Source organism: Lagenorhynchus albirostris, chromosome 17 (assembly GCF_949774975.1).
Source record: "Lagenorhynchus albirostris chromosome 17, mLagAlb1.1, whole genome shotgun sequence".
NCBI lineage: Eukaryota > Metazoa > Chordata > Mammalia > Artiodactyla > Delphinidae > Lagenorhynchus > Lagenorhynchus albirostris.
In genome coordinates this window covers 20,277,529-20,303,593 of record NC_083111.1, presented here as the reverse complement: position 1 = coordinate 20,303,593, position 26,065 = coordinate 20,277,529, and the positions used below count along the sequence as shown (strand labels likewise).

Below are 26,065 nucleotides of genomic sequence, written 5' to 3'. Positions count from 1 at the left end.
TCTAAAATCCCCACTTTTTTGTCAGAAAATTACTATAAAATCTCTATTTCAATAATGGCCCCTGAATTTGTTTTTTTTTAATTGCTGTTGTAACAAATGATCACAAACTTAGTGGCCTAAACAACATACGTAAGTCTATTATCTCACAGTTCTATAGATCAGAAGTCCAGAACAGGTCTCACCAGGGCAAAATCAAAGTGCTGGAACCAATGCCCTAGGGATACCAAGGGATGACTCTATGCAGTTGTAGAACTGATATTGATGCCAAAATTTGGCCTCAGAATACTGGTACAGAATTGAATCTCGGAGACAGAGTTTTGGGTGAAAGAGAAAAGAATAGCTTTATTGCTTTGCCAGGCAAAGGGTACCACAGAGGTAATGCCCTCAAAACTGTGTCCGCACCTGGAGGTGGTAGTGAGGAGTTTTATAGTAATGGTTCAAACAGGAGGGCGTGATCAGCTCATGGACATTCGTTTGGTGCTGAGGTAAGTGGGAGTTGGCATCATCAACCTTCTGGTTCCAAGCGGTCTGTGGTCTACTTGCTTGTGGGCAGCATACAGTTCACCTCTCCACCTGGTAGGATTTCAGTATCTGCAAAACAGCTCAAAGATATTGTTATGTATATCCCTTGAGGGAGAACCAGGACCCTGCTCCAAGGCTGCACTGTTGTTTCTTGACTGCTCTTACCCTGTCTCTGCATCCCCTCCCTTCCCTGATTAGCAACTGTTTGAGCCTGCTCTTTGGAACTCAGGGAGGGTCATGGATGCTGACTGAAGCCTATTTCCTTTTATTCTCCAATAAAGATGTTAAAAAAAAGAATTCATAGCAACAAACCTGGAATCTCAAAAAAAAAAAAAAAAGGAAAGAAAAGAAAGGGGGGACACAGAAAGGCTTTTGCGCCCAGGAGCTCCAGAGGGTCCTGCTTGGTTTCAAGATCTCTGTTTCCTTACTGTCAGCAGGGGGGACCCGTTAGCTCCTAGAGAAAACCTCTCTCCAATGCTTGCCCGTGGTCCCTTACCTCCCTGAACCAGCAGCAAAGTGTCAGGATCATTCTCACACTGCCACCTCTCACTCACTAAAGCCAGAAGAGGTTCTCAACTTTTAAGGCCACATGTGATTAGATTAACTGCACAGAGATAACCTAGAAAAATTTTTCTGTCTTAAAATCCTTACGTTCAATCACTTCTGTAAAATTCCTTTTGCCTTGTAGGGTAATATATTCACAGGTTTGGGGATAAAAATGAGAACATACGAGGGCCATTATTTTGTCTCTCATGGCACCTCCACTGCAGTGGAGAACTGGATTTCTTCAGATGAACTAGCTTTCCTGGTAACTCTCTTAAATGAAAGTGGATCATTGTCCTAAATTTATAATATTTCAGAACCAGGAGATACCATCAAGATCCACCTCCTTTCCTTTCTCACTGCCACTTTGTCTTTGTGTGTCCACCCTCATTTAATTTCCCTTCCTACTTTTTTTGCCTATATGACTCTACTATTTTTTTTTTACCAGGATTTTTCTTAACTTCAGGAAACTCCCCTTCATGTTCAGCGTTCTTGAAACCTGCACCAGATTCCCTCGAGACCTGCCTTACCTCATTGGGTAAGAACAACCACCCAATACTCAGATATCACAGTTCCTGGACCAAATCCAACACATTTTACCCTCATTTGGTTTTAACAGAGCCACACGATAGCACTTCCATTATTTGGAATTCTTTAGTCCCTAAATGCCAAACTCTAAATTTTCCCTCTGATCCTTATTTTGAGCTTCTCATTGTCAATCTTGCACTACCATTAAATCTACTCTTTAATTTCATCCAGACTTCCAGGTCTAACCTCTCTCTACTCTATAACCATTCATTTATGCCCGACTTATTAATTTTTGTAAGACCAAATTCATTCATTCATTTCTTGATCAAGGGTTTATTTAAAACCTATTCAATGCAGATTTTACAGAAAAACATTCCAGTTGTTCCTGATCTCAGAGTTTACAATCTGGTTTCACTTTCCTTCCTACCCAGTCAGATCCCCAAGAAAAGGTTCAACTATTCATTCACAAGTATTCAAAATTTTATTGACTACTTACCTTATTCTAATTCCACTGTGCAGTTAGTTCCCCAAATATAGGTTCCGTGCTTGTCTAAATCAGCTAATTAGGCAAAACCATAAATATTAGATAGTTGAATAAATAAACATGGAAAACCTAAAATCCACTTTCTATTTTTGAATTTCCTGACTTTCTAAATGAAGCTGTCAAGGAGAGACATGACCAAACCTGCTTTATTTGGTGACAAGTGTATAGAGCAGCCTTTACTAGTCCAATGCTGCTCACTAATTCATTGAATTAGTTAACTTACTATTCTTTTTCCAACAGTGATTACTTCAGAAGTTTTCTGCTCTTTTTAAACTGCCCACATAACAGCACTCTAACGTGCTCTGTACATCACAGAAAAAAGGAAGACCACCAGATGCAAACTCTCTCAGTTGCTATCACTTATTCCTTTCCAAACTTACTTATAATGGCAGCCACTAATTTTTAGATTAACTCTGGTACCCCCTTTAACCCACTTTATGAACACTGCTACTTCCTAAGTGTGCTATGCTTGTTCCATCAATTACCTACCCTCCCTTGCACCTTCCATGGCTTCTACACCATTGGTTACAAGTCTGATTGTCTCCAATCCTCATAAAAACTTCCCCATTCTTCTCTTTTATTCCCTTCACTACTAAATTTTTCAAGAAAATGTTCATTACTTATGACCCTTTTTTTTTCTTATTTCCTTCTTAATCCCTTAGGATCTTATTACTGCCCATAAAATATCATTGCAACAATTATTTAAAAGGTCATTTAGAATCTATTGGTCACTTTTCAGTTCTCATCCAGCTTGACCTATCTATAAAAAGATACTATTAATAATCCTGCTATTTTTGAAATTCCCCCTTGGCTTTCATGAATGTCTACCTTTCTGACTGCTCATCTGAGCAGCCTTCTACATTTAGGACTGCTCCATCTAAGTCTCATTCACTGGCTCCGTTCTTTCTGCCTATCCCACATCCAACCCTTCATAATGACTTCTGAGCCTGCACTTGGTCCAGATGCGGCTTCCTCCATATCCGTGGTGTCAGTGATGCTGATGGCTCTTGAGTGATACTGATGGCTCTTGAGTCTATATCTCCAAGCCTGATATCTTAACAGATGACTGATATTTATTTATTTATTACAGTAGGTCCTTGTTGGTTATCTATTTTAAATATAGCAGTGTGTGCATGTTAGTCCCCAAAACTCCCAATCTATCCTTCCCCCCCACCCTTCCCCCAGTAACCATAAGTTCATTCTGTAAGTCTGTTTCTGTTTTGTAAATAAGTTCATTTGTATCATTTTTTTTTAAGATTCTGCATGTAAGCAATATCATACGATATTTGTCTTTGTCTGACTTAATTCACTTAGTATGATAATCTCCATGTCCATCCATAGTGCTGCAAATGGCATTATTTTAGTCTTTGTAATGGCTGAGTAATATTCCATTGTATATATGTACCACATCTTCTTTATCCATTCATCTGTTGATGGACATTTAGGATGCTTCCATGTCTTGTCTATTGTAAACAGTGCTGCAATGAACATTGGGGTGCATGTACACTTTTGAACCATGTTTTGTTCTGGATATATGCCCAGGAGTGGGATTGCTGGATCATATGGTAGCTCTATTTTTAGTTTTTTAAAATAGTGGCTGTACCAATTTATATTCCCATCAACAGTATAGACATTTTAGATGTCTGATATTTTAACAGTTCAATATAGTTGATTCTTCTACTCTGGCAAATATGCCTCCATAAAAACCTGAAAGGCCAGGTTCAAATTTAAACTTCTTTCAGAGTTCTGGGAATTCCTCCCAAGAACATAACTAAAGGTGAGAACCATTCCAGTCCTGCCCTCTCTCTTTTTCTCCACCGCCTGGCTCTATCCAATACCATGTGGGGCCTCATGTATAGAACCCCATACCTCAGGTGCAGGCTGCATCCATACACTTACAGACAGCTATACTTTGAGCATCTCTTGAGCCTGAGGGAGCACATCGGAAGATGGACCTAATGAGGAAGACTGCATCTATTCCAGAAGTGGATTGGGGGCCATTTGGGCATGGTTTCTAGGGTCTCCGGAACCCAGAGCTGATCTAGCAATGAGTAGTGGACTCCAGGGCACATCCCTCTTAGATCTGTGGATTCCTCATCCTACAGGGAAACATATCCAGACCAGGACCAAGGTAAGGCCCTCTAAATTGTGGGTCCTTGGGCAAGGTCTCCTCTCCAGGGTCCAAGGGTAGGACTGCAATTATTCTCTGACAATAATCTTTATAATGATATTATACTGGTTTATACCATTTTTTTTTCTAGTCTGAACTTATTTCACCAACGTTATTCTTTCTAATTCTGGTCCTCCTCCCATGGGCCTATGGGCAGAGAAATCAAAGCATCTTGAATCTCATCACCTTCTTCCTCCTCTCATTTGAATGGTCACCCAGTACTATTGATACTATTGGTTCATTCTCTGAAATATATCTAGCCCTTTTCTCCTTTCCAACACTACTTCCACAGTCCAAGCTGAGACCTCCGTTCTCTTTCCTGAGTAGCCTCTCAACTACTATTTCTCTTTCCAATCTCTTGACTCTCTAGTCCATCCTTTAAATTCAACTTATCTTTCAACAGGTTAAATATGATGCATTCCTCCTCCAAATCTTCACTGGTGTCTCACTGTCTACTAAATAAGATTCTTACTACGTCATTATATGCCCTTTGTATATATAATGCCTCACAAATTCCTACTCTGGCCACATTTGCTAACTTACCATGCCAACAATATCTAAAAACTTCTATATCTTCTTACTTTAAAAAAAACTTTTCTCCCATTAACCTAGAAGAACTTTCCCCGTTTTCTTAGTCTATGAGGTTCAGCTCAAAAGCTATGACCTCAAGAAACCTATCCTACCTTACTTTGAGAATTAAATAAATTCTCCCTTTACTTTTAATTTGCCTTGATAATTTCTCTGCTCATCTATCCATCTTTTCTTTCATTCCTCCATCTATCCATTCATTCAACAATGTTTACTGAGAACTTACCATGAACTTGGCACTCTGCTCTGTCCTGTAAGAGTTTTTACCCTCACAAAGCTTAGACTACTGGGGAAGACAGCTATTAATTAAATAATGGCCCTAAGATATAAGGATAAACTGTTGTGAACTAGGAAAAGCTCTGCAAGAAAACAAAGTGTTTTTTGAGAATGTATAACTAGGGTTTTCCTGGGTAGTTGGGATAAGCTTTTCTGAGGAATTGACAGGCAAACTGAGATTTCAAGGACTAATAGGAGTCAACTAGATGAAAAGGGGAAAAGGTAGAGGGAGCTGGGAATGCAAAATCTTCATGGTGGGAGTGACTTTGGCTTATTCAAAAAAAATGAAAGAAAGTCAGAGATACTTGGCATACATAAAGCAAGGGCTGAATGAGGTAAGAGTATCTGTTGTGATAGGAAGTGTCCAGATTTTGTCTTTATTCTAAGAGAAATGGAAAACCTCTGAGTTTTAAGTGGGTGACATGGTTTTGTAAAGAACCCTCTGGTTGTAGCAGGGAAATTATCTGAGGATAACAAAAGTGGCTGCAGAGTAGCCAGTTACAAGACTATTGCAGTAGTTCAGGTATGAACTGGTGGCTTGGGTGATGGGGATGTCAGTGGTGGTAAAGAGAAGTGTACAGATTTGAGAAATACTGAGATCATAAAATCATCTAGACTTAGTGATGGTTTGAAATGGAGAGTGAGAGAGAGGGGGATGGCAGTGTTTCAGGGTTGTGTATAATGAGTGGTGGTGCCATCCACCAAGACAGGGAACACTGGAAGAAAATCAGTTCTTGGGGAGAAGATCCTTTCACTTTGGGGAAACGTGTTTAAGGTTCACTTAAGATCCAAGGAGAAGTCTGTGTTGCTGTATATTTGAGGCTCATTGGCCTAGAAACTTCTTAGAAAATATAGAACGTTAGAGGGGATAAGAGCCAAAGACCCATCCTTGAAGAACATCAACAGAGAAAAACCTTTAAGGTGTGAGTTTGTATGTGCAGGGGAGGGAGCTCGCATGGAAGGGGATGTCCCTGCAAAGGAGTCTGGGAATTTTTTTCTGCCTTGATTTATACATGTTTTGGCTCTGCATGTCAGCTCCACTGAAAGTTCCTTGAAGATAGAGAGCATATCTTATTTATATTTATAAGTCCCCCAGCATCTTGGGACACTGTATTTATGAGATGATGCTTGAATTGAATGTTGGTGACTCTTTGACAGCCATTATTTTCTTCCTGTGGAAAAACGTTGTCTTTTAAATCTGGAGTTATTTGTTTTCATTTAATGCTTTTAAACTTAATTTAAAACTTCTTGGGCTATGGTTTATGATAATTATTTCCAAAAGAAAAGTTATAATATGTTTCATCCTATTCATAAGAGAATTAAGATAAGACCATAGTAATATCTTTCTCTTTGTTTTGTTTATAAGCAAAAAGCAGACTTCTGTAATGATTTTTTTAATGTGACTGTCACCAAAATCTGAGACCATCATAAGCTAAAAACATATAGAAAATCTAGCAAGATTAATTTTCCAAAAGTCATAAACTTCATTCTAGGTCAATTCCATTCCAAAATAAGTCTGAAAGGTGATCGTTTTTAACATTTTCAATAACAAAGTGGTTTTAAGGTTAAATAGGTTAGTTTGTACACTTTCCATTCTGTCATTTTTTCAGATAAATAGGAATTTTCTAACTGTGGGGTCACTAACTACATGTCAAGCTAAATCTAAGGAAATACACCACTTTGAAATTAATAACATCTACTTAAAATATTCTCTTGTAACCTTAATCTCCTTTCACAATTTTTAAACACTGATCTTAATGTAAGTTTTCTCCTCTATTTATAATTTTTTTCTTACTCCTTCCTCCAATAGCAAAATTATATGCAAAAGAAGATTCCTATTTGAAATCTCTAAAGCAAAATGACATAATGCTTTGCAAAATATTCTGTTGGTGAAAAAGATTGAGAGTAACATTATATATGTTTTTTGAGTGGGGCTGAAACTTTTCTTCTCCTTGGTAATTCTTAATTAGATTTATGTAAGAATGTAAATGGTGTGCATTTGCTTTCAAGGTTAACAGTTCTCTGTCCCCAAAGCAGATCAGTGACAAGTGAAGTCGGCATTTATTACCACATTCCTGGCAGAAATTGATAATCACCTATGTCTGGTGAGTAAGTGCCTATTTGCAAAAACAATAGGATTTTAAAAATTCAATCTCCAAGAATCTGTTCTATCTGCTCTTTATGCCTTTTATGTACTTTTTTTCTCATATTTTCAGGTCCTTAAATGTGGAGCCAGGGAACTCATGGCCCGACATTTTAACATTTTGGCGAGGGACTCACTGAGTCAGTGTGAGACTAGCCTTTAATTACAAGAAGTTTTAAAAAAGGGAAAAATCTAGAAGCTACACTAGTTTCATTATCTGTGGCACATCTATTGCAGAAAAAGACAGATTTTAATAGTTAGTGTTTATTGACCTTAAATCTCTGGTTCACATATTAGACAATAATTTGAGGCTTCCACTCACAGTTTGCTTATACTTCACTTTACAAGACTTGAATGGCTCATTGGCTTTTCTTACATGAAATAGTAAACATCTTGACAACAATGTTATTGTTTCAAGCTATTCTGGTCTAAAAAGGACTAATCCTGCTATTCCAGAGAATCTCTGACTATCGCTATTAGTCCAGGCCCTCAGGAGATGAATCTCATTACCGAGATTAAAGGACAATTTGAGCAAAGCAAAAGGTAAGAAAAATATTGAACAAAATATCACATAAGATCATTATAAGTATTAATAAAACAGTACTTTCCACAATACATGGCACAATGCACATAATAAGTATTCAGGTAAAGTCACTATTTTTAAATAGTGAATTGAAACAAAAAGTTAAATTTTATAATAAATTTACAAGTTGTACCTAAAACTAAATGACAGAAGAATGCTAACATTAAGGCATAGTCAAAGATATTACTAACTAAGGTATCAAACAAACCAAGAAATCCAATATCAATAATCAACAACATAGAATTCAAGACAAATAATAATGTCTAGGATAAAGGGAGGACCATAATCTGATTTTCCCTTAAAGGAGTAAGCATGGCTCTTATGTTGAGAATAGATTATGGTGAGAACAGGATGATAGTGGTGAGTTTATTTCTCCTTCATTTGGAAAAATTCCAGAGGTAAGCATTCCAAGGCTGGTTTGGGAGTCTCACATGATACTAAAGACTCAAGCTCCTTCTGCTATCCCTCTGCTTTACAATCTTTTGAACACTGATTTCATTCTCAAAGTGGCAAGGTGGCTACTGGATCTCTGACCATAACATCCACCTTCCAGCAAGAGAAATTAGGGACAGCAAAGTCAACTCCCTTAAAAAGCCTGTCTGAAAGTACCACCAACTACCTTCCATTTACATTTCATTGGCCAGGTTTTAGGAACGTGGTCACACCTAACTTCAAAGGAGACTGAAAAATGTAGTTTTCAGACAACATGTATTGCTACCCAAATTAATATCAGGATTCTGTTATTTAGCTAAAAAGATGAGCTTGAATATTGGGTAGGCAACTAACAGCCTTTGCTACAAATCCTAGACCACATAGAAACATATTTGGAGGGAAATATAACTTTACAGATATGAGTAGAAATGAAACAGAAAACAAAAAAATAAAATTAATAAGTCCAAGAGCTTGTCTGTTTTTTTCCTTTTTTCAAAGGAAAAGAGAAAAACATCTGACAAGGCTTGACAATGAGAGAGACACACACACAGAGAATGAACAAGATTGAGAGGAAACAGATAAAACATTATGAAAAAAGAGATGATATAACCAAAGTTGTAGGTAAGATTTTTTACATATATGGGAATATCATGTAATTTTTAATATCTTGATGAAATTTATGATGTTCATGGAGATGATAAATTTCCAAAACTGAGTCAAGGAGAAAAAAATCTAGTCAATCAATAAACATGAAATGTAAAATTCTGTAAAAGAATTTTCTTCAAAAGGTACATGATTCACTCTTTTATAGACAAATTATTCAAAACTTCCAAGAAAATGGTAAATCTCATTGCTTTTATCTGTTCCATAGAAGAGAGAAAAGTGGAAAATTCTCAATTTATAACATAACAGTGAAATTACCCTATTAACACAATCTAACAAAAGATATGACAAAAAAGAACATTTCTCTTCTGAAGATAGATGCACATCCTAAATGAAATAATAGCAAATAAACACAGCAGTATGTGAAAAAGAGAGTACAAGTATAATTTAATATTAAGAATGAATACAATTAATTATCCTAATAGGTCAAAGGAGCAAAATCAAAGATCATTTTGATAGATGATCTAAAGGCAATTGATAAATTTTAATAACACTCCTTTTAAGAAAACTCTTAGCAAAAAAGGAATAGGAGAATAATTTCTTAACTTGATATAAATATGTATGGTATCTTAACTAACTGTCATCATGCTTAATGTTGGAATAAGAAGTAATTTCATTTAGAGTTAAGAATGGGGCAAAGGTACTCAGTTCACTGTTAGTACTTAACATCTTTCTGGAAATGCTAAGTAATGCAATCAAAAATGAAATGAGGTCTTATAATACTGGAAAAGAGAGAAACAATTTTTTAAATCTTCAAATAATGTGATTTACCCACATGGAAAAAAACTCAAGAGAACCACCTGAAAAATCATTGGAACTAATAAGTGATTTCATTAAATTGGTCATGTAATGAACTCAATAGTTTTCTTATATACCTATGACAACTACAATCTAAGTTCCTTGATGAAAAAAAAAAAGTCTTTCTTCACTGCTGAAATTTAGCTCCTAATAAATAAATGGAAAAGAAAATCCATATAAAATAATAAGTAAAATACAGGATATCCAGAAATAAACATTTCTATGGAGAAAACAACAAAAGGTTTATCTATCTCTAGCTATATATCTATCATCTATCATCTACCTACACCTACATCTGTGTAAGATAACCCTAGATTTCAATTCTGCACTCTACACAATTTATAGCAAAATCCCAAAACAATTCTTTCACAGTTGATTGAGTTATAACAAAAATATAACCTATGTAAAACAAAATTCACCTCTTTCAGTCATCATTTTGATGACATTTGGTAAATAAGCAGAGTAGTGCAACCACAACCACAATCAAAATTTTTAACTAAATTAATCAACTTCTTTAGAATGCACCCCAATTTTAAGGTAAATATTATGAATGTGTACTGCTAAAAATTGCTATCTGGAATTGGAGCCCTGCAAAAGGTGAGAAATAGGGGACAAGAAGGAAAATATTCAGCAAGGGAAGATACTTATGAGCCAATCTGTCTTCTCTTTTAAAGGAGATTCTAAATTTTAAGCGCTTTCGGGTTGGGTTCCAGAACTATTCTATTTTTATTCATAGACAGAAAACAGGCATGAATCAGGGATTAGGAAAGCTTACAGGTTATTAGGAAAGTCCTTTTTAGGAAAATCATAGCTATTAGTCTGCTGCTGAGAAAGTTGGGCTCCGTTCAAAGAACCTCTTAATTATCTCTCCTCTTGCTGAAGCTGCAGGTAACATATAGAAAAGAGTGTTCTTCCCTTTAATGAATTCCCAAATGCTGTGGCATTTATTAAGGAAATATTTAAGTAGAGCCATTGTTCAGAGAATATTTTATTCTTTCCTTACTACCACTGTCCCTGCTTCAACTTATTAGTTTCCTAGTGGGAGGTTAAAACAAATCCACAAGAATATATTGTATTCTCCATCTGGCCTTATTCCTTACTTAACTTTATACTTAACTGGTACAAAAATAAAAATAGGTTCAGACCCTAGTGGGTGCTGATTAAGGAAATTCTTAAGCAGGATACATGTTTTTAGCTCTACTAAGATTCTGTTTTCTTAGCCCTTTCACTTAATTGTTGATGTAAGGAAAATTAAAGTTTATAAGTATTCATTTTTTTTCAATGCATATTTATAGCGTATTCAGTACGAGTGAGACTTGGTATTCAGTTCTGCGATACAAAGATGAATAATACAGACTTGGATGCTGGTCACATAGACTATAATCCGGGTAGAGGGGAAGATAAATATGTGTTCATACAATGTAAGAAGCACCAAATTAGGAAGAACATACCTGATGGGTATTTATCCAGGCTTGGGAGACCAACGTGCTTCCAGGAGAAAATGTGTGGATCTGCCTCTGGGGGAGACTGGGTGAATATAATTGAAGAACAGTAAACATTTTGGTGTTGGAAATAGGCAAAATCCTTTAAATTCTACTCTTCTACTTTTTGAGAAGAGTAATCTTCTGATTGTTATCTGGGGACTTAAAAGTGATTTCCCACAAGATGCTCAGTCCATCAGTCAAGAAGCATTTATGGTGCCAGTGAATTTCCAAACATTGTGCTAAGCACAAGGGATAATATCATAAATGAGACCAAATTTCTGCTTTCAGGGAGCATATATTCAACTGGCAGGAATACGGGTGCAATGATGCATTTGTATAACATAATCCAATATTCCATTCAGCCTTAGAAGCTCAGATTTCTTAGTACTTGGCCACTTGATGCTCATTGTCATGTGGGATGATAAATGTAGACCATGTATTTATCTCAAAGCATTCCACCACCCTACTGAAGATTATATTTCCCTTGTCTATGTTTTCCCCACCCATTTTCCATATCTCTATTACACCTCTTGGCACAACTAGCTTTGTAAGTGAGATTTATTTAATTTCTTAAGAAAAGTTCACAACCACATACAGTCATGTAACTACCACAACATCAGGACATAGAAATTTCCCATCACCCCAAAAAGTTCACTTTTGCCACTTCCTAATCTAATCTCTCCCATACTCACATCCCCTGCAACTGATCTGATAACTGTTCCTCTAGTTTCACCTTTTTTATACAGCATCTAGCCTTTAGTGTCTGGCTCCTTTCACTTAGTATAATGCTTTTAAAGTTATATTTTATTTATTTTTCTTGCCTCATTGCACTGGCTAGGACTTCCAGTACAAAGTTGAATAGATGTGGTGATAGCACACATCCTTGACTTGTTCTCAATCTTAGGGTGAAAGTATTCAGTCTCTCACATGAAGTCAATTTTTAACTACAGTTATTTCAGGCTGAATCTTCCTTTTATTGATTCTTCAGGAATCATTTCTATGGAGAATGTCTCACAGTGGCTCATTTGACATTGGGTGGTGCCTCTCCCCCAGCTTGATACATACAATACACTCCTCAGCTTCTGTACTCTGTGGTATTCACAGACTTCTTGCTGCTGGGATGTCTCACATTTCTCAGCAAGCTCTCTAGGACTTCCTTTAAAACAAGCTTTGGGCCTGTTCTCTTCCATTGGGCCCTTCTTCAATCCAGGGGAAACACATACAACTCCCACCTGTCATCACCTTGCTCACAGTGTTGTCATCACTCTTTCCGCCACCAAGACTGTCTTATAGATACTGGTCAACCATGCCACCCAAGTTCCAGGATTCTTGAGCAGGTTCTCTAGATGGTCTGCTTGAAACACCTCTCTCATGGCTTAAATGAAGGGAAAGCAACACTCAATCCTCTCCCAGAGGGAGGGCAAGGAAAGCGCCAAAAATTGCAACAGCTTTCTCCAAAGACATTTGTATCTTTAAACTCAGGCATTTTATTCCCTTGAGTGAGTGAGCTGAAGACCATAAAACTGGGTTTGGGGGGGACCTTCGAAAATCTTGCATAGAGGGGTCAAATGACATTTTTGCAATGTCAGTATATTTTCCTCTGTTGCTTTATTCTTTTGGAAACTTTAGTTGACAGAGAGGCAGAACAAGTCCCATTTTATAATGTATTACAAGTGAATTAACTGATACCAAAGGTTGACCTTCTAACTTCAATTTGTATTTATCTGACTACATTACACTATTTCAGTTTATTTTCTATACATGATGGGCCGAAAGAACCATGTTTGTGAATAAGGACAGCAAATAAAGAATAGCTATGTACATATACCCCTTTTAATCACTGCAACAAATTCCCATTATTTAGGAATTACGGAGGAATTACTAAATAAAAAAACTGCAGGTGAGATTACGTAAAATTGACAGAATTGCAAAACGTCAATATTTAGCAGTAAGGCAGAGTAAGATTCATAGTTTTAAGACTTTTTAAAAAGTGAAACCTTGTTTTGAAGTGAAATCTTTTTTTTTTTTTGTTAATTCAATACGTGTTTATTAAACTCCACATAAGTACCAGGAAGAGTGTTAGAGAGTGTAAGTGCTCATGGGAGCTTCCGTTCCCAAGGGAGCAAGCGACAATAAACAATTAAATGAATAAGTGAGCATGGTCATTTTGGGTAATGACACATATATAAAAAATAAAATAGGGAAATATAATATAGAGTGAGTGGGCGTGAGAGTGGGGTATTTGGCTAAACTTGAAGACCTCTCTGAAGAGGTGATATTTGAGTTGAGATAAATAACAAGAAGGAGCAAGCTCCGCAAAGATATTATGGCAGCTTGTCCTAGGCAGAGGGAACAGAGAGTAAAGATGCCCTCAGGCAAGAATACACTTGGTAAATTCATAGACACAAGGCCAGTGTGACTGTAGCATAATGAGAGGTGGAGCACAGTAAATGATGAAGTCAGACAGCAGGCAGTTCAAGAATCTTGAAGGTGATGATAAGTCATTAGATTTATTCTAAGTGCAGCAAAGAACCTGCAGCCTGGAAACAACGTGTTCTAACTAATGAATTTAAGGGATCATTCTCTCTACTGTGCAGAGATTGAATTCTAAGGAGCAAGAATAGGAGTTGGAAAGCCAAGTAGAAAGAAGGCTATTACAGTGGTTCAGGTGAAATATGGTCATGACGGATTAGGCAATGATCGTGGACAGAAGTGGATGGACAAATGGTATATGTTGAAGGTAGAATTGCTGGGACTTGTTTATGGATAAGACTTGGAATATAAATGAAAGAGGTGAATGACTCCTAGTCTTGAGCAATAGATGGCTGATTGAGAAGACTGAATCAGAAACAGTTTTAGGGATCAGCTCTGTACAAGATAATTTTGAGAAGCCTGTTAGATATCCAAGGGAAGAAATCAAATATGTATTTGCATATGTATCAAAGTCTAGAGGCCAGTGTAGAGATGATTAGAGATACAAAACTGGGACTCACTGACATCTCAGTGACAGTCAGGGAACTAGATAAGATGTCTTAAGGAAAGAAAGTGGACTGAAAAAGGTCCAAGGATCAAACTCTGAAACACTCCAACATTTATAGGTGCAACATAAAATTTAGCAGCAATGAGGTAGACTAATAAGATGAAGCCACTGAGGTAGGAGAAAAACCACATCAGTGTCCATCATAGAAACGAAAAGAGTAAAATGTGTTACAAGAGAGAGTGAGTGGTCAGCTCTAGTCTAATGTTTCTGACAGGTGGAATAAGGACAGAGAAATGACCATTGGAACATGGATGCCAATGACAACTGTTTGAGCTTGTATAACCAACCAGAAAGCAGAGTCTGAAACAAAGGCTACAGTGAAAATAGTTTATTTTGAGACATGATCCCAGGAACTAGGAGTGGAGGAATGGGAAGAGTGAAGCAGAGAAGGAAGGAAAGTCAATACAAGCATACAGTGATGACCTCATCATCACTGGAGACTCAATTGTCCTAGAATCTTCTGAGAAGCTGTAGAACATGCCTTAGAACTGACTGCCTATGGGACACAAAGATCATTCTTTGTGATCTTTGATCAAAGGTCATGAGACAAAGGTCATCCATGGGGTGTCCATTCTTCATACTTCCAGGTGTTTACAAACTCCACTATTGAGATATGCTGCACTCAGTATAATCAAAGAAGTGTCAGAACAGAAAAATAGAGTACAAGGTACAGCAGAGAAGAGGTATTGCTAGATTATGCTTGCAAAAATCTGGTTGCTAACAACAATAATTGGAATTAAAAGTGAACATAAAAGATGTAAGATGGGGAATAAGAAAGTCTGATATCTGTTCCTTGCATGATTCAGGACCTTCAAGATAATGGTTGACGTTAATTTCTACAAAAGACAATGCTGAAGGGTTAGTTGAGCAAGCTGTAGTTCCCACTGCTGCACCTGGGACTGAGGCTGTGATTTATATTTATCAACAGCTTTCTCTCCCACCTATTCTATATTCCCCTTACCTTTGGTCAGCCCTTCATCAAGACTAGTAGTGACTCAGACCTTCATCCCTAAAGGGTCTGAGTCTTTAATTGCTTTGCATCTGTTTGGCTGTGGTTGCTGGATTTGCCCATTTAGAGGTATTACTGATCATGGAAGTAATAAGAAATACTCCTGTGATTTCCCTGGATTTTACATATGTTCTCTTCTGTCCTCATTACGTGTTAGCAATCCTAGGTTCTAATGGTAATCAGTTATTCCCACCAACATAGTAACTCCTTTCTTTGTCTGCTGACTCATTCACATAGCAAGGCTGAACTGACCAGTTGGTAACAGTCTCTTCAAGTTCAGCAGAATCTTTCCTGTGTTCTCTGTGGTAGCATCTTTTCCATTTACCCAAGATCCAGGATTTTGAATCCTACAGAAACCAAGATTACAGGGGGCAAAATGTATATTCTGCAATTCCACTCTTTGATTCCCAGGTCCATATTTCTCACAGTTCTGGAGACTGGAAGTCTAAGATTATAGTGCCAGCTTGGTCGGGTTCTGCTGAGAGCCTTTCCCTGAGCTGTGGACATTTGACTTCTTTTCGTAGTCTCACACAGTAGAAAGGGTGTGCTCTTCATCTCCTTATAAGGGCTTCAATCCCATCCCATCATGTGGGCTCCATGTCCATGACCTCATCCAAACCTAAATACTTCCCAAAGTCCCCGCCCCCCCATATACTATCACAATGAAGATTAGGCTTTGATATATGAATTTGGATGGGGGAGACACAAATATTCCATTCATAGTATGCTGGAACAATGGATATCTTATATTTAAAAAGAGGAAAAGAAAGCAAGAAAAAAGAACTTCAATTCATACCTCACACCATATACAAAGATTAACTCAAAATGGATCACATACTCAACTGTAAATTCAAAATCTATAAACATTCTAGAAGAAAATATAGGATATAACCTAAATGATTTGTAAGTGATTTGGGGTTAGGAAATAATTTCCTAGCTATCTCACCAGGAAGATGATTTACAAAAAGTAAAAATTGATTAATTGACTTCATCAAAATTAAATCATCTTCTCCTCAAAAAGACATTGTTAAGAGAATGAAAAGTTAAGCCATAGACTGGGAGAAAAAAATTGCATATCATTTATCTTATAAAGGACTTGTATTATAATATATAAAGAAGTTAAAATTCAGTAAGAAAATAAAAAGACACAATTAGAAAATGGGCAAAAGATTTGAGCATACTCATCACCAAAGAAATTATATGGATGGCAAATAAGCACATAAAAAATGCTCAATATCATTAATAATTAGAGAAGTGTAATTAAAATCTCAGTAAACTACTACCACACACCTACTGACATGCCTAAAATTAAAACGACTCACCATACCAAGTGTTGGCAGGTATATGGATCAACTGAAACTCATTCACTCCTGGTCAAAAACAGTTTGGCAGGGTCTTAAAAAGTTAATTCTATATCTGCCATATGATATAGCCATTTAACTCCAAGGTATTTACCCAAGATAAATAAAAGTATATTTCCATAAAAGACTTGAACATGAATATTTATAGCAGCTTTAAAAGCCTCAAATTAGAAAAAATCCAAATGATTATCAGTAGATAATATAATAAATTTTCATATATCCATTCAATGAAATGCTAATCAGCAATAAAAAGGAATGTTCTAATGATGCCTACAACAACACAGATGAACCTCAAAAACAGTATGCTCAGAGAAAGAAGAAAGATACAAATACTACAATTTGATTTCACCTATATAAAATTCTAGAAAATTCCAATTAATTTGTAGTGGTAATTAATTAGTAGTGGCAAAAAGCAGGTCAATCGTAGCCTGGAGAAGGGTGGCAGGGAGATGCAGGAGGGGAGAATTGAAGGGCAGTGAGGAACTTTTGGAGGTGATGAATATGTTCATTATTTTGATTGTGGTTGTGGCTTTATAGAAGTATTCATGTGTTAAAATTTACCAAATCATGCACTGTAAACAAGTTCAGTTTATGTATGTCAATTATAGCTCTATAAAGCTAATAAAAAGAGAGAAGTATTTGGTATAGGTAAGACGTGGTGCTGCTGAGTCGCACATGTGCTAAACTGTTTGCTCAAAAATAACTGGAGAAAGAAAGATGATCCAAAAATATGAGGCCCATCACAAGAGATGTCTGATGTAATGATAGAGTGTGAACAGAGAAGTCCAAACAGTAGTGTAGGCAGAAACTTTTTTTTAATAATAATAGCTTCCAATTATGTAATGTTTATTTCCATCAAATAAATATTTCCACACATATATTACACACATAGATATTAGTAGTACCATTTCCTCATAATAGACCCAATGGTAGATAATATTATTATCTTCATTATAAAGATAAGGAAACTGAAAATCAGAGTGTTAGCTGATGTATTAGACACATACAGAGAAACAGAACCAATAAGTTTTATATTTAATGTTTATATAATATATAAGAGAGATTTATTATAAGAAATTTGTTCACATGATCATAAAGGGTGACAATTCCCAAGGTTTTCAGGATGAATTGGCAAGTTGGAACCCAGGAGAGCCCATGGTGTAGTTCTAGTGTCTCAAGGCCAGCTGTCTTGAAACCCAGGAAGGACTAATGTTTCAGTTAAAATCTGAAGGCAGGAAAAAGCTGATGTCTCAGTTCAAAGGCAGTCAGGCAGGAGGAATTATCTCTTATGAGCAGGAGGGTCGGCCTTTTTGTTCTATTCAGTCCTTCAACTGATTAGATGAGGCCCACCCACCTTAGGGAAGGGCAATCTGCTTCACCCAGTGTATCCATTCAAATGTTAATCTCATCCAGAAACCCTCTTGGACACACTCAGAATAATGTTTGACCAAGTATCTGAACACCCTGTGGCTTAGTCAAATTGGCACAAAATTAACCATCATAGCTAGTGAAGACTGAAGTATTTATTAAAGAAGTAAATAATACTTTTGAGAACTATCTGTGAAGGTAAGTTTAGCTATAGTCAGTTATAGACAGTAGCACAGAGAGATGAGGAGGATAAATCCTAGCATTAAGAATTTTTATTTGAAGAGAGTAAATGTTAGTACATGTATATGTGTTGAGATATGATCCAGAAGAAAGGTATAAAATTATGTTTCAGAGGAAATGATATAAATGCAAGGAGAAGTCTTGGGAAGGGAAGACACTGAATTGATTCCATGATGAGCTAATAGGTTGAGACCCTGCAATAGAATTGCATTCAAAGCCTATTTAAGTTCAGGACACATCCTACCTTTCTGATCTCATCTTTTATCACTCCCCATTTCACATTAAAAACTATTCTAAACACACTATGTTTTCCATTCCTCTGGTACTTTGCTCTGTCTTTAACCTTGTATAAGAACATCCATCATATAGCTCCCATACAGTGAATTCTACCTCATTCTTCAAAACCCAGTTCAAATATCTGTGCAGCTTCCTTCAACGTCCTGAGATCAAATCTGTTACTCCTGTTATTATTCCTCTTCATATGACCCCTGCTAGCTCTGATCACGTGACATGGTGATGTTTATTTCTACATCTGTTTCCTCCTCACCTCCTTGAAGACTGGGCAATGTATTTTCCTTTTTAATCCCATTATCAAGTGCATTATCCACCACAGTGTTTATTCTCAAAATATATTTCAATGGGTGAAAATATGAATAAAATGTAACTGTCTCAGCTGAATTTCAGGGCATATTTACATGTAGAAAGAACTTCAAACATTTGATAGTAACTCAGTGGGGAACCGCTATACCATGTCAAAACTTGCCTCCACAAGCACACAAGAGTATAGAGTGCAAAACGCCCAAGGCCAATAAGACAATATTCGTAGGGTTAAGACTAGCACCTAAAGCACTGCCTGATCCCTTTGGGCAGTGTACAGTCATTGGCTTTGTCCCCCCGTATCAGATGACCCCTGAAGATGGCATGAGCATCCCTAGGCTATTGGCAATTTTGTTGAGGGAGGCTGTGTAGTTTCCACTGAGCTTTGTAGAAAGATGAAATTGAGCGACAGAGACTAAAGGACCTGCCTGAGGCTAAAGAAAGAGTCCGTGTTTGAGTTCTACACGCCTGACCCCACTTGTACATTTGGAACATAACCCTTTTTACTTCAGCAGAGCTGCTAAGTTTAAGCACTTATGGTAATAAAGCAGGAAATATAAATGCTTTTCCCCAGTAATAGGTCTTTTCCATGGGTATCAATTCTCTGCTACAATTTCTCTTCAACAAGCTGAGAGAACTAATGAAAGGTGTTCTTCTTTCAAATATATATATATATATATATGTATGTATGTGTGTATATATATATATATATATATATATATATAAAAATTCTAAAGCAAGCTTATTCTGGTATACCATGCCCAATGTGAAACTTAACACTTATTATTTGAAATTTATAGCCAATTTCGAATCTGCTGTTGCTGCTGTTTGTTCCCCATCCCATTTCTCTGGGCTAGCAAACCTGTAAATAGTTTACATGTGGGTTCAATTGTTTGGTCTATTTCCTTGTCAAATTTTCAGGCTTTGAGCCTTCTAAAATGGCAGAAGTAATCAGAATTGAACTTGGGAAATGGGAAATGGTGCTTAGCAAGGTGTTTCTGGAAACTTCCCTCCCATCCCCTTATTCTTTCCCTTTATCACCAAATTTTCTGCAGTTAAAATGTCCTTGGTATCTCAGAAATGTGCAGCCTCCCATTATAGGGGGTCTATTTAGCAACTCTTCCTTAGTGTAATGGCCCAATCAGATCCTGAGTTTGTTTCATTTCTTTTATAGTCAAAACTGTCTTTGTATATGCCTATATTTAATGGTTTTCTCTCGGGACTCAAGTAATTCATACTTCGTGTGACGTAACTTAATTTTATGATGTGTTTGGTATAAATAGATTTTTTTTCTTCTCTACTCCTCTAAGACGATGACAATTTGATTTTCCATTTATGGTAACATTAATGTCATCTCCTGGAATTTAAGCACATCATTTCTGTCTAGTTTCTAAAAGCAATCTCATTTGCCAAGCATCCGATTAAGTGCAGGTTTTAAACACAGACCCAGAACCACAGACATCAAGGAGCGCTTTGACTGAGTAACCAATCACAGATGAAGGGTGAGCAAGAAAGCCTCATGATGGTGGGCTTCCCTGGTGGCGCAGTGGTTGAGAATCCGTCTGCCGATGCAGGGGACACGGGTTCGTGCCCCGGTCCGTGAGATCCCACATGCTGCGGAGCTGCTAGGCCCGTGAGCCATGGCCGCTGAGCCTGCGCGTCCGGAGCCTGTGCTCTGCAATGGGAGAGGCCACAACAGTGAGAGGCCAGCGTACCGCAAAAAAAATAAAATAAAATAAATCCTCATGATGGCCTTTCATCTTTGTCACGCTCCCAGTTGATAAAATGCTTCAGAAAGTTATAAAACTGCCTCTACCTACACATATAATGGTACATGTTAGATTTTCATTTTAGGTTCTATGAACCCCATCTCATTAAAGGTCCTCGTACCATATTAGTTCGAAAGGCATAATCCTTCTTAAAAAAAAAAAATACCTAAAAGCTTCCACTGCTTGTCATTAATGATACCCATAAATTCCTTCCTACTGCCAATATTGCTGTCAATCAGGGAAATTAGTGCAAAGGAAAGTGCTGGGCTCAAATAAAGCAGACTGGGCCTGGAAGAGTTCACTCCAGTTCCATTGTTCTTAGGTACCATGCTGCTGCGAACATAATAGCAATGAAGCTGAATCTCTGACATCGTGCATTTTAACTAGAATATTTTGACATTCTGTTTTACTTGTTACACTCGTGTCTAAGGGAGAAAAGCGATTCTTTCTATTTTGCACAAAAAAAGAATATCAGTTTTTAGAAGTCACTATGCAAAGACTTAGTCAAATTCAGTTTTATAGAATCATATACACCTACAAAAAAATGCCCCAGAAACACATGACCTATGTTAGCTCATCGTTTTTATTTAAACTCTTCTTTCCAGCCGAGATCAATCCATCTTCTCCCACTGACTCTATAAAATACCTCTACCAAATTTCTTTGGGTATTCCTGAGAAAATTGGGTTGGGCACAGGGAATTTTTGAAATCTGATGAAAAATATTTATGGTTACTTAATGCAAATATTGGAATATCATCGGTACACTGATGATACTCTGTACTACATCTTCTTTTCATCTATTCTGACAGTGTAGCTTTAGAGCTTACTCAGTGCCTGGCTGAGCTAAGGACTCACATGAAAGCTGACTGGCTGAATTTCAAGCTAAATAAAACAGAGGTGAGAATCTTGAGGGTAAAGGGCTGGGAGGGGGCTGGGGACATTATTTAGAGAATGTTTAAACCTGGGGGTTTTCTTACTAACAACTGTGCTCCAAAAACCTTACAACTCAGTGAGGATCATGCCCTGTGCTTGACCCAGAGAACTTTACTGATCACCTAGACATTGTGAAGCAAGCTGAGGCCACGGCAATTTTTCATGAGCGAGCCTTGCCCACACTTCCACTATCTGGTAATTGTCATTTTTTCAAATGATGCCACCACCAGATTGTAAATTCCTTGAAGGCAGGGTCTCTGATGTTTATTTTTTAATCTCTGAAGTCTAGTGTAATGCCTGGCATATAATAAGAAGATGGGGAAGGGAGGAAGGAAGGAAGGAAGGAAGGAAGGAAAGAAGGAAGGAAGGAAAGAAGGAAGGAAAGGAGGAAGGAAGGAAGAAAGACCCTGGTTAAGTCAATAAGTGGTTCATGTTAATCTTAACCTTCAGTACTGTAATAAAAAAAATGTTTTGATTCTAACTGTAAAAGAAGCTTAATAAGGTGTATTACAGCTTCAGACTTAAATAATGGCTGGGACAGCAGAGACAAAATAGAGCGTTTGTGCTAATCTCCTTCAAGTGCCGAGATAGACACAGCCTCACACAAGGATGCATATAGCTTGGAGAAGCCGATGAAGTCTGGATTTCAGCCCCCCCTCGGCCCCTTAGCCATGAGCCCTTGTGCAGAGGGCAACCTGAAGCCCCATAGATTTACCAAGAACACCACCTCCTCAAAGCCCCATCTTACTGATCTTTATAACTCAGCAGAGAACTGTTCTTTTCAGATAGGAGACTGATTTAATATTAATAGATCCTCAATGGCTATTTAAGCTGCTGTGCCTATTGCTATCCTATGCTTATGATTCTTAAATTCCTAATATTTTCCGTTATAAATATGTATTTGTGCTGTAGAGCAGTTTATCTAAGGAAGCAATTGAAAAAAATTAAGTAAGGACTCTGCTCTGATTTACCAAATGAGACCTCTTGACAAACCACCTTGCTTACAGACAGTCAAAATTAAATGCTGGGACACTTCAATAATGAGCCAACAAGCATTTAGCTGAGAATTTACTATAAAATTAGCTATGTTCCAGATTAAAGAAAGCTTGTGAGTACCTGGGAGCAAGCAGTCACAGTGAAGTGTCTCATTCTTTCATGAACAGCATTCCCAGTGTGTCCTTGGTTTTTGACATACTATGTTGTACAATACTGCATTGAAAAACAAAGGATCGGTGATAATCTGAGAGATTTCTAATCATTTCAGCTACTTACAGCAGACACACTCTGTTTTGGATGCTATGAGCAAGTTAGCCCAACTGAAAAGAACTTTTAAGTACTTTAATCCACTGTACAAAAAGATAATCTTGAGGATGTAGCCCCTGCCACATGGAAGAGTTATTTACATAGTTCAAGGTAGTGCTCAAATGCAGAGTGACTGGGAACAGGTATCCAGCTACAAATAGAATTCTCAGGTTCAAGTGGTCTATGTAACTCTCCAAAAGAAATCTAAGTAATGATTTAAATAACCCATAGAAAGAGATAACTTTTGTATTGCAAGATGTGCAATACAGTTGACTGTAATTTTTATTTAAAAAAAAACCCACAAAATAAATATAAGGTAATTTTAGGGAAATTAGAAAAAAAGAAACAAATACACAAAGGAAAGGAAATCAAAACACCTATGACCCCACCATCTAGATGTAACTACTATGATAGCTTTGGTCAATATCATTCCAGGATATTTTCCACCCATCAGTATATGCTGTTATGATGAAAATTGTTCAAACTCTACGTACTATTCATAATCAGCACTTTAAAATTAATGATATACCATACATATTTTTCCGAGTGAATAAATATTTATCTAGAGCATCATTTGTTACTATAGTTGTTCTTGTACCATAGTCATAGTTATTTTTCTCATATATATGGATATATATACGCACATCATCACGTATTTTGAATCAGTACACAAATTATTTCTGAACGTTCAAATAGTATCCGATTGTTCAACATCATAAACATTCCTTTAATAAACATTTTTGTAGCTCAATCTTTGGGTACAAACCTTACCTTTTCTTAGGATAAATGTAGAAATGCTGGATCAAATATAATCCATACTGTAGCAGAGAATTTGATTTATTCACCAGAATCCATGGTCTCCTCTTCCTCCTAGATGCAGCTAGACTGCCTTTCCCTCCTTCCACTGCTCTTAATGTGACCATGAGTCTGAGGTTCAACCAATGATAGTGCAATAATGACCCATATAAACCGCTTATGCATACTTCTCCATACTCTCTTCCCTTTTCGGTTGTTTGGAATGACAACGGTCCCCAGGACAAGGTTGGAAGTCACATATTAAAGGTGGTGGAACTTCTGTTAGCTTGGGTGTCCCAGTGACTGTAGAGAGGGTCTCTGCTCACATGTTTACTGCTCCAACATTGCACCATGTACAAGAAATAAACCTCCACTGTGTTGGAGCTATTATGTGTTTTGGAAGCTACTTGAAACTCTAACCAATACATACTTTTTAAAATTTTATAACATTTATTGTCATAATGACATCCAAAATAATTTCCTAATTTGTTTTACAAAATTGACAATACAGATTTCATTATCTTTTGAAAACTCTCTATCAAGTGAAAAAATGTCCTGTATTCTAATTTGCATCTTTTGGTTATTCATGACATTGAATGCTTTTTCATATACTCATAGGTAACTGCATTTGAAATAAAATGATGAATCTTCTTTTCTAATCACTAACTATCCTAAAAGTAGTGGTTGTAGTCAGATTGACTTTCAGCAAACTGGAAATTAGAAAGTCCAGCAAATAGATCTTCAAATTTTAAAGGGAAATATAGAAGTTATATTATTAATTTATTTAAAATCTTCTTATTTTATGGAGTGAAGGTGATGAAATTATTAGTCTATATAAGACTGTAAGCTTAACATAATAGCATAAGTTATGGGAAAATACATTTCACATATTATTGAAATGCTCATATCATTAAACATTTCATTCAAGGCAGAATGGAAAACTGGATGTCAACTACAACTTTTTCAATTGAAATAATAGAACTTTATTTTATTTTATTTATTTATTATTTTTATACAGTACATTATTAGTTACCTGTTTTATACATATTAGTGTAAATATGTCAATCCCAATCTCCTAATTCATCCCACACCATCCCCCCCCAACTTTCCCCCCCTTGGTGTCCATACGTTTTGCTCTCTACATCTGTCTCTCTATTTCTGCCTTGCAAACTGGTTCATCCGTACCATTTTTCTAGATTCCACATATATGCGTTAATCTACGATATTTGTTTTTCTCTTTCTGACTTACTTCACTCTGTATGACAGTCTCTAGGTCCACCCACAACTCTAAAAATGACCTAATTTTGTTCCTTTTTGTGACTGAGTAATATTCCATTGTATATATGTACCACATCTTCTTTATCCATTCGTCTGTCGGTGGGCATTAAGTTCTTGGAAATAATGGAAATTTAAAGCACTGCTTGCTAATTGTTCTTTTTTTCAATCTCATGGGCAATAGTTAAGTGTGGTCTGCTTGAGCACACACAGATCTCTCACTTAAGAAAATACTGGCAAAATAAAACTAATTTATAAAATAGTAGAATTTTAACTAGTCCCTCTCTGCAGTATTTCCTGTAACCTGATGATCTTCCTTTCTTTAGGACAGTCAAACCACTGCTGCCCTTTAGCTCTCAGAGCCTCAAGGCAAAAACAAATTGGTTTTGAAACAAACTTTCAAAAGCCTAGCCCTGAGGTTGCTAAGCATTTACCACACTTAGATGAGACCAGAGTAAAACTTTCCCTCTGCTCCCTGAGACCAGATCTTGCCCTGGTACCAAAAAAAAGGCAGCAAGGACCTTCCCTGAGTGCCTGCAGGTTTCTGAGAAGGTCTGGGGGAATCCCATAAACCTTCGCTTGGACAGGTTTGACAGCACCTTGGTAAATCCAGGACACAGAAAGCAGAAGAGGCCCATAGCCCTTTACTAGGGAGTAGAAAGAATCCTAGACTAGAGATGACTTCATAGAATATCTAGGCCAGAGGTTACAACTGGCCCATTTATAGGTAGAATGAAGACTCCCTAAAGGTATCCATAATCCTGATCCCTGGAATCTGTTATGTTAACTTACACGGCAAAAGGGAATTTCCAGGTGTGATTAAAGTTAAGGGGCTTGAAATGGGGAAATTATCCTGGACATGGGTCCGTTCTAATCACACAAATCCTTAAAAGTGGTTAACCTTTCACAGCTGTGGTCAGAGAGGCCTGTGACAACAGAGAATGGGCCAGAGAAACATGACATTGCTGGCTTTGAAGATAGAGGAAAGGGCCCATGAGCCAAGGAATGTGGGTGATTTCTAGAAGCTGAAAAAAGCAAGGAAAGAACATTTTCCCAAGAGCCTTAAGAAAGGAACACAGCCTGCTAGCACATTGATTTTTGT

At 37.0% G+C, this 26,065-nt stretch overlaps 1 long non-coding RNA gene across 2 annotated transcripts; it reads left to right on the top strand.

Moving 5' to 3' along the window:
• The first annotated feature begins 1,515 nt into the window (after window positions 1-1,515).
• LOC132508197 (uncharacterized) lies at window positions 1,516-26,065 on the top strand. Of its 2 annotated transcripts, none has more exons than XR_009536464.1 (3): window positions 1,516-1,603; window positions 7,209-7,276; window positions 25,874-26,065. It is a non-coding gene; the product is annotated as an uncharacterized LOC132508197 (long non-coding RNA). The 2 variants fall into 2 exon arrangements; XR_009536465.1 differs by lacking the exon at window positions 25,874-26,065 and adding an exon at window positions 20,334-20,450.